This window comes from Vigna unguiculata, chromosome 5 (genome assembly GCF_004118075.2).
Source record: "Vigna unguiculata cultivar IT97K-499-35 chromosome 5, ASM411807v1, whole genome shotgun sequence".
NCBI lineage: Eukaryota > Viridiplantae > Streptophyta > Magnoliopsida > Fabales > Fabaceae > Vigna > Vigna unguiculata.
Genome location: NC_040283.1, coordinates 40,010,381 through 40,023,803, shown reverse-complemented (window position 1 = coordinate 40,023,803; position 13,423 = coordinate 40,010,381). Strand labels below are relative to the sequence as shown.

At 26.4% G+C, this 13,423-nt stretch overlaps 1 long non-coding RNA gene across 1 annotated transcript; it reads right to left on the bottom strand.

The window, feature by feature from the left end:
- Nucleotides 1-2,920: 2,920 nt before the first annotated feature.
- Nucleotides 2,921-4,656, bottom strand: LOC114183300. Its single transcript, XR_003604336.1, has 3 exons — nucleotides 4,560-4,656; nucleotides 4,369-4,442; nucleotides 2,921-3,192 (listed from the first exon to the last, which is right to left on the bottom strand). It is a non-coding gene; the product is annotated as an uncharacterized LOC114183300 (long non-coding RNA).
- Between the last annotated feature and the right edge of the window lie 8,767 nt (nucleotides 4,657-13,423).

Here is a 13,423-nt window from a genome sequence, read left to right as displayed (position 1 = left end):
CCGTGTTTTATTCTCCCTTTTTGGTTCATATATACACCAGAATGATTTCATAAGTCACTGTATTCTTGATTTGTGATATAATATTTTATTGTAATTATAGGCACACAGTGATAAACATGAGAATTCAGTGACAGAGAAAAAACGAGAGAAATATATAAGCACAAAATGGTTGGTGCTTGCTTCTTCTGCAACAATAAATCATCCCATATAAATATGAATTATGATTGTCAATTATTGTTTAGGCTGTGATTATACTCCTTTTAGGTGAGATTGGCTTGTGTCTGTAAAAAATTTTAATTTATTTTTGTTTTACTTACAAGTTAAGCTATTCCAATATAATGTTATGTTTTATGTCTGTGTAGTTCCTGCTCTGAAGTGGTGACAGTGAAAGATGCTCAAGTGTTGCAGTAAGATTTAATTGGTAACAGGGACTACCAGGATAGTTTAAAAATAAGGTATTCATATTAACTTTGGTATGATTTTTTATTAAAAAATAAATTTTAAGTTGCTCTTAATTTTTTATATTTTCTGAATTGAGTTCTTATTAGATGTATTCTTATTAAATTAATATATTTTTATATTTTTTTAATTGAGTTTATTTTATTTAATATTTTGTATCAATTTGGCAATGTTATTATATTGTCACTTATGAAATGCAAAATTTTTTATAATTAAAATAAAATAATACTGCACTTGATATAAAACAATAAATTATTTTTATAATTTTGATGGAAAACATATAAAATAACAAGAGATGGCTCATCAAATAAACATCTAACTGAATAACCGCAAAAGATATTAGATTTTGATATGAAAATCTTCAGACAAATTATTATCTAACATGTTATTAGAATAATAAAAATCACTTATAATTTTATATTAATTACGTATTGTTTTATTATTTTATATCTCATTTATGAAGACAAATAAATACAAATATGAAGAGAACAATCATCTTACACCCAGTTAATAGAAAAATAAATTGAAAAATATAAAAACTTTGTATCAATAAAAATTTAAAAATAACTAAAATTTTGAATTACTTAAAACTAAATTAAATTTAAAAATTACTTACACGCTATATTTTATAACATAAGTTTTAAATATCTTTCAATATTAATAATAGATCTTGGTAAATATTAAAACTAATTTAATATTTAATTATAATAAGTTAAATATTATAAAACTGTGAATCTTATAAAGTTTCATGGTGAAAACAAGAGTTGGTTGAAAATTATGTTATATGGCTAATCTACTTAATAAAATGAGATATGAGGAAAAAAAAGTATAAAATTTGTTCAGAGTAGATGGTTTTATAAGTTTGGAGTTGAACTTGTAAGACTATTTTATATAAATTATGTAAAACTTTTTTTTTTCTGTCCTGATGTTATGTGGAATGTGTCAAAAGACAAAGTTCTGATATGATAAAGTATGATAGTTGGTGACAATTAGTAATGAATTATTTTGATTTGTTATAACAATTATCCATTGTTTTGATGATGAGGTTCTGGAAAAGAATGTGTATGTATTATATGTTATGTTTAGAAATATATAGAAAATAGTAATTCACACGAGTGAAAAAGAAGTGCACAATGATCCAATGATGGAGTGCTTCGTATACAAACTCCACTCTGTGATTATCTTATTAGTTAAGAAATGAGTTGAGAGCAACAAAAGAAAAGAAAAAGAAAGAAAAAGAATTGGCAGATGGTGGAGGTTGCTTTGGCTAATATGTAAGTTGTATTTTAAAGTTTAGGAATAGTTTTAAAGTAATGGAGTTTGTTAGTGAGTCAATTTTTAAGGCATGCCAAGGGTCAGCTCCATCATATAAAAAACATTACTTTGTTGTCAAAAACACTGCTCAAACTCCATCATATCAAATGCTTACTCAACTAATATTCCATATTCAAAATTTGTAGCTATTTTTTTCTTCATAAATTCATTAAAAAGAACACAATTTTTTATGGATTTGTAAATCAAAATTGTTTATAGATTATCAAAGGTTAAAATTTGTTAGTAAAATTTCATCATTTTTAGTTATGAATCCAAATTCTTCAAAGTTTATTTACGATAATTATTTGTCTGAAATTTTCAGTTAATAGTTATTTGTTAATAATTATCAACTCGATTAATAATTATTTATCAATAATTATCGATAAATTTTAATTATCAATAAATATAATGATTTGTTATTTTTTTCCTTCTTTCCTTTCCCTTTCAACTCTGCTGCTACTACCACCATTATTCTTGTTGTCGCCACCTTGTTATTATTGTCACGTTCAGTTTCTTCTCCTCTTTTTCTTCTCTTCCTTCCATCCATTTTTAATTAATTTATATAATAATTATTTCATCATATATAACAATAAACTTGACACATTTTTTAAGAAAGTTGGTAACTGACATATTTACATATAAATTTTTAAGAATTTCTATTAACAGATTTAAAAAATAATTGTTACTAATTAATTTTTAAAAAATTTAATTACCAGCAGATTTGTTAATAAATTAAAAAAAAAAACAAATTATAGATTTTCAAAAATTCCATTGCCGACAGGTTCTACAGAAAATAATTATCAATATTTACCTACATGTTTTATCATTAAATAATTAAAATTTATAAAATGTATTAGTCAAATTTCATCAATAAATTTTATTGTGTAGATAAATATTTTTGTCGATAATATTTTTTTCATCAATTTAATAATTTCTTGTAATAAAAAACATATTAATTAAATAAATCAAATTACAGTATACAAATAAATATAAATTTTGTCTTCTGAATTGATATAAGAATTTATTCTAACAAATTTCAGTATATTATCTAAAAAATATTGTTTTCCAATAATATTTACTATGTATAACAACGTACATTCTGTAACGTTTCAATTTAGTAGAATAATTCTAATTTATAGAACGCCTCATGTTTATAGTATAAAATAGAGCACCGACATAAAGTATATTAGAATTAACCTTTTACAGTTATCCCAAATTATACTGGAATGGAAGTCTAAAGACACAACATAATGCCATGAAAAGAATCTAAACTAAACTGGAAATTTGCTCAAAGAGCAAGAAACTACAAAATAACATTACACAAGAAGAAATGCTCAACAATGAGCAATAAAGGACCTAGGAAGCCTAACTACATCGCAGCCTCCCCGCCAACATCATGATCACCAAGAGTCTCCACATCTGCTCACACCAAGGATTTAGTGATCATCGCAAAAGGAAAAAGCCAAAGAAGAGAACAGACACAAAGAGAAAGGGTAAGCTAGAGTAAAATATTTAACATGTTATTGAGCAAGCATATTATAAAACAGGTTATAGACAAGCAAAGCAGTAAGCACCCAAACATGTGAAAGCAAACAATTAAAGGACTCTCTAACTCAATATCCGGATCATACTCTTGATATATAATTCTAAAGGAAGTATGCGCCTGTGCTGGCTTCTAAACTCTGCAGAGTCTAGACGCAAGGGGTTATCACCCAACCACACACAAGGTTAATCCTCTAATGTCTTGGGCCCAATATGTCCCAAGACTAGGACCTCCTGTCAATCTCACCACATAAATTATTCTACTCTATGTGAGCGTGAATAATTTTTAGAGTTCAGAATATCTTCCTTTATCTAAACATCTCCTATATCAAGGTATACACTAACCACCATCACTAAGAGTTTCCCTTGAAACTCTTTTACCAACAATTTCCACATGCCATCTCAATCATTCAAGTCTCATGTCAATCCACCACCAATCAAACAAGTCATGTTTTCCATTTCATACTCAACACAACAAGATTTCATTTAATCTCATACTTTATAAATGCATACTGAGATATACATATATCACAAAATAATATTTATCCCAAATAAATGAGTGTCAACATTTAAGTACCTGCAATTCCATACAATCAAGCACAACACACAACCATAATTCTTATACCAAAATTCCTAAGAAAATTTATTATCACAAAACCAAAATTGTTGCAGTAATGCGTGACACATGTCTCAAGATACAGACATCCAATCGACGATCCAACCGGTCAAACCATAAGATAGCATGTTATTAACCAAATGTCAAAATTTGAGCTCAATCCAACGGTTAATGAGTCGGAAAAGTCAATTTTACTAAAACTGCCCATATCAGAAAAATACACAGTCGCCCAATGAGTCAAGGAACTCGCCCAGCGACTGTGCGACGCATCAGAATACGAGAAAAGACGTCAAACATCACAGTTTCATGAATATTTGAACCTTTAACTCAGAAAGATACCAAAACTAACGTTTTCCAATCATTTAAGCATAAAACAGAAACGAAAACAAACCACATATTTCAAAAACAAACGCGAAAAAGAATCTAGCTTCCCTTACCTTCTTAGATGCTAGCAAACGCCACCAGGTACGAAACCAAGGGGTACCACAGCTCTAAGAATTCAAACAGTGAGCTGGAAATGTGAACAACAAAACAAAACGTACGCAAAAGGTTAAACCCTAACCAGAACAATATACCCAAACGGTAAAAACGTGAAGAAAGGACCAAGGAGCTTCAAAGTTCGACTTACTTGGAGGTATAATGCTCTTAGCTAGTTTGGAGAGGAGTGAATCTTTGTGTCCTAGCAGAACTTTTACTGGAGGAAAGAAAAGGGGAGGGAGAATCTGATTTCTGCAAATGAGACATAATGCATGGGGTTAGGGGCTGAAAAGAGGTATTGGTCCCCTTATTGGGCTGGCCTTAGGCCCACAACAGGCTAGGCCCAAACACCTATAAAGCTGAAAGGAAAAAGGGGTTTACACATTCCAACTACATCTATAATATATAAAATATTTTCTTCCAAATATATATATATATATATATATATATATATATATATATATATATTGCACGTACAGTTCTCGGTGCATATAAATTTATCTTTAGTGAAGACCAACACAAATTATACTAAAACAGTCGTGGGTGAGAGACATATGAGTCTACAAATCAATATCGATCTTAGTCATCATCATATTAATTAATTATATGAATTCATGAGAAAATTACAAAATATTTGTAATGAATTTAATTATTTTTTAATCAGTCACGACGAATCTAGGAAAATATTTGAAAATAGGAAAGTTCATCCTACTTGTGTGCTACACGTGGAAACTTAGTTGGCAGTGTTGTTGAAAAGTAGAAAAAAGCAAGACACACATTTTCATCAACTCACCACATGTATATATGTAAATTAATAAATAAAATTAACAGGTCTAATGGAAATCAAAACATAGCATCATATTTATTTTTCTTATTTTATATTAATATGTGAGAAAGTAATTGATGATAAAGCACATTTTTGAAAGTGAGCGTGTGTAAAAGTGTATGGAAGAAGAAAATGTGATGTAGAATGAGAAAAGAGTGAAAAATGGAAATACGTATCTTAGAGGAATAGGAGTTTTTAGGTGTATGAAATGGTATTAATGGAAATACGTATTGAGTAGAACGAGTTCCTTCTGATTTGTTGTTTGAACTTTGATGAATAATCGGTGTCACGGAGCCTCTAACCAACACGAGAATTCAGTGGTTGGAGCCTTTTAGCCACCATACGTGTCACGTCTTTCCTTCACTCTTCAATCTTCAATTCTTCAACCTTCTTATTCATATCCACACAATCCATGCACGACCAGCGTCTCAAACTTGGATTCAAATTTCCAAAGAAAAAACACTCTATCCACTTCAAATTTCCTTTTCTCCCTCGTTAATGTTTCTTTTCTCAATAACAAAAAATCATCATTATTTAGTGGAGTATTAATCTAATATCATTTCAAAATAAAGATTAATAGCATTTTTTCTCTTCTATTTATAATATGAATTTAATGTTTTCTTCCTATATATTTTTTACTCGATGTGGTTTCTATAGTAAAAAAAAACGATCTCTTTTGTTTACAGATGACAAATAAAATTATTCTTATATTATATGTATTATTCAAACTTGTTTATGTTTTGATAAAAAAATTTCACATTATCGGTATAAGGAATTCTCGACTTTTTTAATTGGTATGAAAATGGGTATATGGATGTATTTGCCCCGTTCTCATCCATATACTCGTCATAATACCCGTTTTCACTATATCTCTATCTCCATTATCGTTTAAATTATTAAAATATTCACAATTGATTAAGTAATCATATATATATATATATATATATATATATATATATATATACACTTTTTTTTTCTTTTAATTGTTTGGTTTGTCATGAAATTCAATCACATCTCCAACATATCTTTTATTTTCACATTTAAATATTTCTATTCTTTTTAAATATTTGGTTAAATTATTCCTTTGGTCCCCATTTTCGTAGCAAAATATCAATTTGGTCCCTCAATTTTTTTATCTAAATTTGGTTCCTATTTTGGAAAATTTGATGTAATCAAGTTCTTTCCGTTAGTGATGTAGTAACATTGCTAAATGGGGTACCACGTGTCATTTTCTAGATTTTTTGAAATTTTATTTATTTATTTTTAAAATTTAAAAAAAAATAAAAATTTGCCACGTGTCAAGCTGACATCTTGCCATGTGGCTGTGACAGTGCCACGTGTCACAATTATGTCTGATGTCATTTTTTCATTCTCAATTTGGTCCCTGTATTTCAATTTTTGTCTCAATTTAGTCCTAATTTTTGTAAAAATTGTGCAATTTCGTCCCCCTCCAAATTGAAACAAAAATTAAACTTTTATATAAATGTTATACAAATATTTATATTAAATTTGATTTTTTTTATTCAAATTGATATTTTTATTATATATTTTCAACAAAACTAAGTTTATTTAAATTTGTTTCACATTCAATTTTACTTAAAATTGTTTTCAAATTTTAATTTTTTTTTATTGTTACATAAACTAGTTATTTTTTCTTAAATTTATATAATTATTCTTTTTACACCATCTAACACATTTGTATAGAAACTATTGAATTTTACACATTTTAAAAATATACAATTATTTAAAATATACAATTATTTAAAATATAAATTTAAATAAAAAAATATTAAAGTATGATGTGATAAAATATCAATATAATTTATGATTTTTTTTTTTGTTATTAGCATTATTTTCTATTAAAAACTTTAAAACAATTTTAAATAAATTTTAATGTAAAATATAAATTAAAATAAACTTAATCTTGTTAAAAATATTTACTTCAAGTATCAATTTTGATAGAAATATTTGTGCACATTTATATAGAAATTAAATTTGGTTTAAATTTGGAGAGGGACAAAATTGCACAATTTTTACAAAAATTGAGACTAAATTGAGACAAAAATTAAAATATTGATACCAAATTGAGAATAGGGAAATGACACTTGGCATAATAGTGACACGTGGTACTATCACTACCACGTGGTACGATGTCAGCTTGACACATGGCAAATTTTTTATTTTTTAAAGAATTTTAAATAAATAAAAAAAAATTCAAAAAAATTCAAAAAAATCAGTAACTGACACGTGACACCCCATTTAAGGTCGTTACTACACCACTAACGGAAAGGACTTGATTGTATCAAATTTCCCAAAATAGGATCAAATTGAGATAAAAAAAAAATTGAGGGACCAAATTGATATTTTGTTACGAAAATGGGGGCCAAAGGTATAATTTAACCTAAATATTTTTATTTATTGTATATTTTCCTTTCACCTGAGAATGTTTGACACTCTCAATTAAAATGTTTAATAGCATAAATATTTCATTTACTAGGTAACAGAAAAAAAAAATTATCTTCTCTACTCTATTATTAATAATTTTTCTTTCATTTGAATAACTTTTTTGTTTTGCTAAAACAATTTACATTATTTCTCAATCATTGACTATGTTGATATTTGAAAAGTTTTCTTAGATCTCTAAGGTATTTTTGATCTTATCATACCCTTAGTTATACATTTATTTTCCTTTGTGCGATTTCATTCAATAATCTCTCAAATTGTTTCTAAGACACACATTTGATAATTCTTAATATTTGTTGTTTATTTTTATCATGTAGAATATTATTTTGATATATTTTATATAATTATTTTTTATTTTTTAACTCATTATCAATTCACTACACGAAAATGTCTCATTAATAACAAATTTTAGTGACCAAAAGTTATTAGTCACTTTACTAACCAATTTAAATACTAATTTACAAAATAAAAAATTATAGATTATTAAACTAGTTACTATTATGAATAAAAAGTTATAAGTAGTCTCTAATTGGTTTCTAAAATTTAACTACCAAAGTTTTAGCTACTGAAGAAATTTGGTCATTAAACATTGGTTATTAATTAATTAGTGGTCAATTTAGCAACCAATTATAATTTTTTATTCATAATAGTAACTATTTTAGTGACCAATAATTTTTTATTTTGTAAATTGGTATTTAAATTCGTCACTATAGTGACTAACAATTTTTTGTCTCTAAAATTTGTTGTTAATGAGACATTTTCTTGTAGTGATCATACTGTAATTTTGTCACTATAATTGTATAAATAAGTTTTATTTACTATAATATAAAAATTTAATGTAATTGCCATGGATTTTTTTTATCACCATTAAACATATATTGAAGTTCAAAAGATATATAATTTATGTTAAAATTTTGTTATTATTTTTTTAATATTTGTTTTTTGAATGATTTCGATCAAGTGATGTATTATGACTTTTATTAGTGTATAAAAAGAGATTCATTAGAATTTAAAAAATTGAAGTAAACAAACATTTAAATTATATTTTAATTTGAATATTTGTTTTCTTTTTATATTTTAAAAAATATTTTTAAATTTTAAGTTCCATTAATGTTTACAAATTTAATAAATATTTTGGTTTTCATGAAATTTTATTTGGTATTCTAATTTGAAATATATACAATTATAATTTTTTTTCTAAATATTTTATATCGAAGAAATAACCACCCTCCTAATATTGAATATTTGATAATATTATGTTTCCTTTATCATAATTTTTTATTATTTTATAAAAATTAATTAATTAATATTAAAACAGTAAGAAAACATGTACGGTTATAGGTACCAGAATACACCTGTTACCCGTTGGATAGGGGATAAGACAAAAATTTGATACCCTTTAGATTTAGGTATGGGGATGAAAATGAATTTTTTTCTATGGAGATGGATGGATATGAAATAGCAAAACTCATTCCTATCTCGTCCATTATTATCTCTATTTTTGTTAATGTTAGATATCATTTAAAAGATGTGATGAATTGATATATGCTAATACAATCACTTTTTTTTAGTTTATTGTTCAATTTTATGGATAAAATGGTAAGAATGACGTTGATGTACCAAAATGAATCACATTGATTTTTTTTTTTTAAATTACAAGGATCTTATTCAAGTAAAAAATAAATTATATCTATATTTTGTAAAAATCTAAGTGTTAATTTAAGTTTCAAATACAATAGAAATGAAAAAGTTGAATTTTATATTAACATATAAGAAATTAAAACCACAAACTTTTAAGTTGAAAGAAATGTCAAGTCCCCATACGTGTCTAACTTAGGTTCCATTATTGATAAATCTTCCATTCTCATCGTAATTTACAAATAAATTTTCAAAAACCTTATCCTCTTGGCAATGGAATTTTATAAAATTCGATTGTTTTATCCACTTGCAATCTTAGGAAGAAAAACTAAGAGTTTTGAAGCCATAGGTTATGATGAACATCCTTGTCACGTTTTGTAGCTTTAGGCCGCCACTACATGCATCCACCACCTTCTTTTGGTAGGTCCTTTTACTTTAATTAAGGATGTTGTTGTTTTCTTTGGAGCAAAGTAGCATATATACCCTTCAAACCAAGTCTCAAAACTTTATAACGTGCTTATAATATAATCCAACCAAATAACTAATTAATTGATTGCACTTGTTTCTTCTCATCAAAACCCAATAGCTTTTAGAAGTTGACAAGGGTAATGTGGAATCTCCCTTGCACAAGAAAATGAAGTTTAATTGGGCTATGTGGGCCATGTGAAGAAAAAGGTTTAGGCCCAGGTACATGAAATTCCAATCCAAGTTGCTTCTTGAATGAGTAATTTAGAGATGCTTGCCTTTTCCCCACATGTTGTTTTGCTTCTCTTTCTTCTCTCCTTTCTTTTTCATGGGTCAATAATGGCAGCCATAAAAATGTGCATTGATGAACCTAACTTTGTACTTAAGAAAAGTTATGTGCTTTATGGCATTTAGAATTAATGGAGATTAGGTGGTCAAGTAATTCGCACTTAAAGTTACATTTTTTATCAAAAGAGGCATATTTTTGTTGATTATGAATAAAAGCCCTTTTTTCTCCCAAAGATATTCTATTCACTTGAAGCATAACAACTTTTATTATTTTACAAAAAAATAAAACAATTAAAAAAGAGAGAACATGTTGAGTTATTGACGATAGCATGAGGTATTACACAAAAAGGGGAAGAGTTATGTAATGGCTAATCAGTTCATATAAAATTCAAAGTTGGTCATTTGATATTGTGGGTATCAATATCCGAAAATTAAAAATTGGTAAATTAATTTGTTCTTCTGAAAAAATAATTAATTCAAAAGAAATACTTTGAGCAGTAAATTAAATTACTGAATAAAATACTATTAAAAAGAAAGGTGAAGTTTTAATCAGATATAATATTTAAAAAAAATTTACGTGATATGAAGAATGTGGACAATTATAAGTTGGGGAAGGTATCAAATCAACGTTTCTAACAAGTTTTCGCATAAATTAATTGTCCATTTTAGTTAGTGCAGGGTGAAGAAGAATTGAGACGTGCAACGACAAAGTTTGTGTTGGTTACACCCATAATTAGTAGGAAATCTTGTCTCTCTACATCAATTATAGCTAAAATTGCTATATTTTTTGAAATAATATTTAATTTTATTTCAGTTCAATCATAAATGCATCTATATATCCTTCAAATATATATAGAAATTAAAACCCGCTTCAACTCACAAAAATCAACTTGTTGTCAAAATTTTATATATATATTCATAACTTTTGAAAAGTGATGCATTTTTCAAAATTTTTTAATAAAATTAGTATTAATATCAGTAAAAAATAAATCTAACTCATAAATAAAGGATTGACATTATTTTTAACATAAAATTTTATATAAAGGATCGACACTATTTTTAACATTTTTTTTGTTAATGAAAAGAAAGAACAAGGATAAAAGATTTAGGTTGAAAATAGATTCAATGATTTTTTTTTTTTAAAAAAATCACATTGGCAAGCTAAAATATCTTCTTTCTTTCATGAGAGAACTAAGGTGGGATGACAACAAAGTAAGAGAAAGAGGGAATGCATCTGAATTTATAAAAATGTATTATAGATAGTACAATTATAAATGTATTTCTATATTACACTTTTTAGAATGTATTAAAATTTAAGTTTAATTATTCAGATGATATCTACTTTGGTAAGAATGTGTCAAGTCCATGTTGTGACACGTGGCAATGTCAGTGCCACGTGACAGGATAATGTTATGTGTGACAAATATCATTATATTGGTTTCAATTTACTATCCATATATATATATATATATATATATATATATATATATATATATATGTGTGTGTGTGTGTGTGTGTGTCATTGTTTCAATTTAGTACCCATATATAATCCATATATATACTTCAATTATTAAAAAAAATTGGAACAAAATTGAACCAAAGATAGAAAAGTTGGGACTAAATTGAAACAATGAGTTATATATGAGTACTAAATTGAAATCAATACAATAACATTTATCACACGTTGCACTGACATTGTCACGTGTCACAACAGGGACTTGACATGTGGCAACAAAAATGTTTTGCAAAAAAGAAAATCAAATTAAAAAAACCAGAAAGTGACACGTGACATGCTGTTAAAGACATTAATTTTTTTTCTAAAAGGGACCTAATTAAGACATTTTTTAAAAAATAGAAACGCAATTGACACTTTTTTATTTACGAATATCAAATTGATACACTTCTATCAAAGTGAATATCATCCAAATAATTATTTACTTTCCTAAAAAGATAATTACTTATTGTCCTAAAAATAGCCATGGACAATATGGTTATTTAGACGGTTACGGGGACGTAGGAAGAAAAAAAAGGAGGTGAGGAAGCAACTACCCTAAAGACATAATTGGCCTTTTGGGCCAAATCGAGTTTGATTTTGTAACCCCAACACATATTAAATATGTACACATATACAATAAGGTATTGCTTCCTTCATTACTTACTGCACTCCCACAATTATTAGTTTCATTCCCATAATATAAAAATTCAAACACTCTTCACTACACCACGACACGACTACTGCTGTAGCTTCCACTGTCCCCGCCGTTGTCCTGCTATTGCAGAGAAAAAATAAGAGGGAAAAACACAACAGAAGAATAAGAAAAGAGAAAATGTAGAAAAGAAAAAACCATTTTGAAAAGTTTTTTTTCCGAAACATAATTCATGGGTTCATTAAGTTCTTTTCCGTAGGATATTCTGAAAAGCTCATCCAAGAGGATATTATATGTGTTTTGAAAAGTTTTTCTCCAAAAATTTCATTCCAAAATAAATTTCATATATTTCGAAAATTACATTTTGAATATTTTGTTCTAAAAATTTCTATTCCGAAAAATTTCGTTCTATAACTGATGTTCTACAAATTCCAGAAAGCTTCCGAAATATCTAATCCGGAAGTTACTTTTTCAATGCTCATTTTGAAAGTTTGATGGTGTGCGAAAAGATCGCTGGTGCAGAAAGTAAAAGTCATAAAACCTAAAACCAGCAAAATTTATACAGCCCGTTTTTCAAATAAAAGTCACATGTATATTTAAAAATCACATAATTGTTTACTTCAACATCTTTTTTAGTAGATAAATATTACTTATAATTTTTTGTATAACTTCAAATTGCATAATACTATGATATATCTGAAATTTAAAATTAAAATTATATATTGCATGAAATAAAAATTACTATATTTTTATCACTTATGTATTATCTATTTCATTCATTTGCAAGTAAATTCACCTTATTCATCAATTACAAAAATATTAAAAAATAATCAAATTAAATTGAGATTTTATTAATTTTGTATTTTTCAGAATTTAATAGATGATCTATTAGTATGAAACGAATCAAAAACTAATTTAGCCTTTAATAAAAATCAAAAACACATTTTTAAGTTTATTTTACAATAATAATAATACTTTTATTGTTGTTACTATTATTAATACTAAATAATTTTATTATTAATGCTGATATTTTTAGTATTATTAATTTTATTATTATTATACTAATAATAATAATAATCTATAACAATATATAAAAGGAGATTCTTCTTTTTGTGTCCACATTTCAAAATACCAATTTTACCCTTTAAATATAATAATTTATTAAAGTTTTAAAAATTGACCGTTATT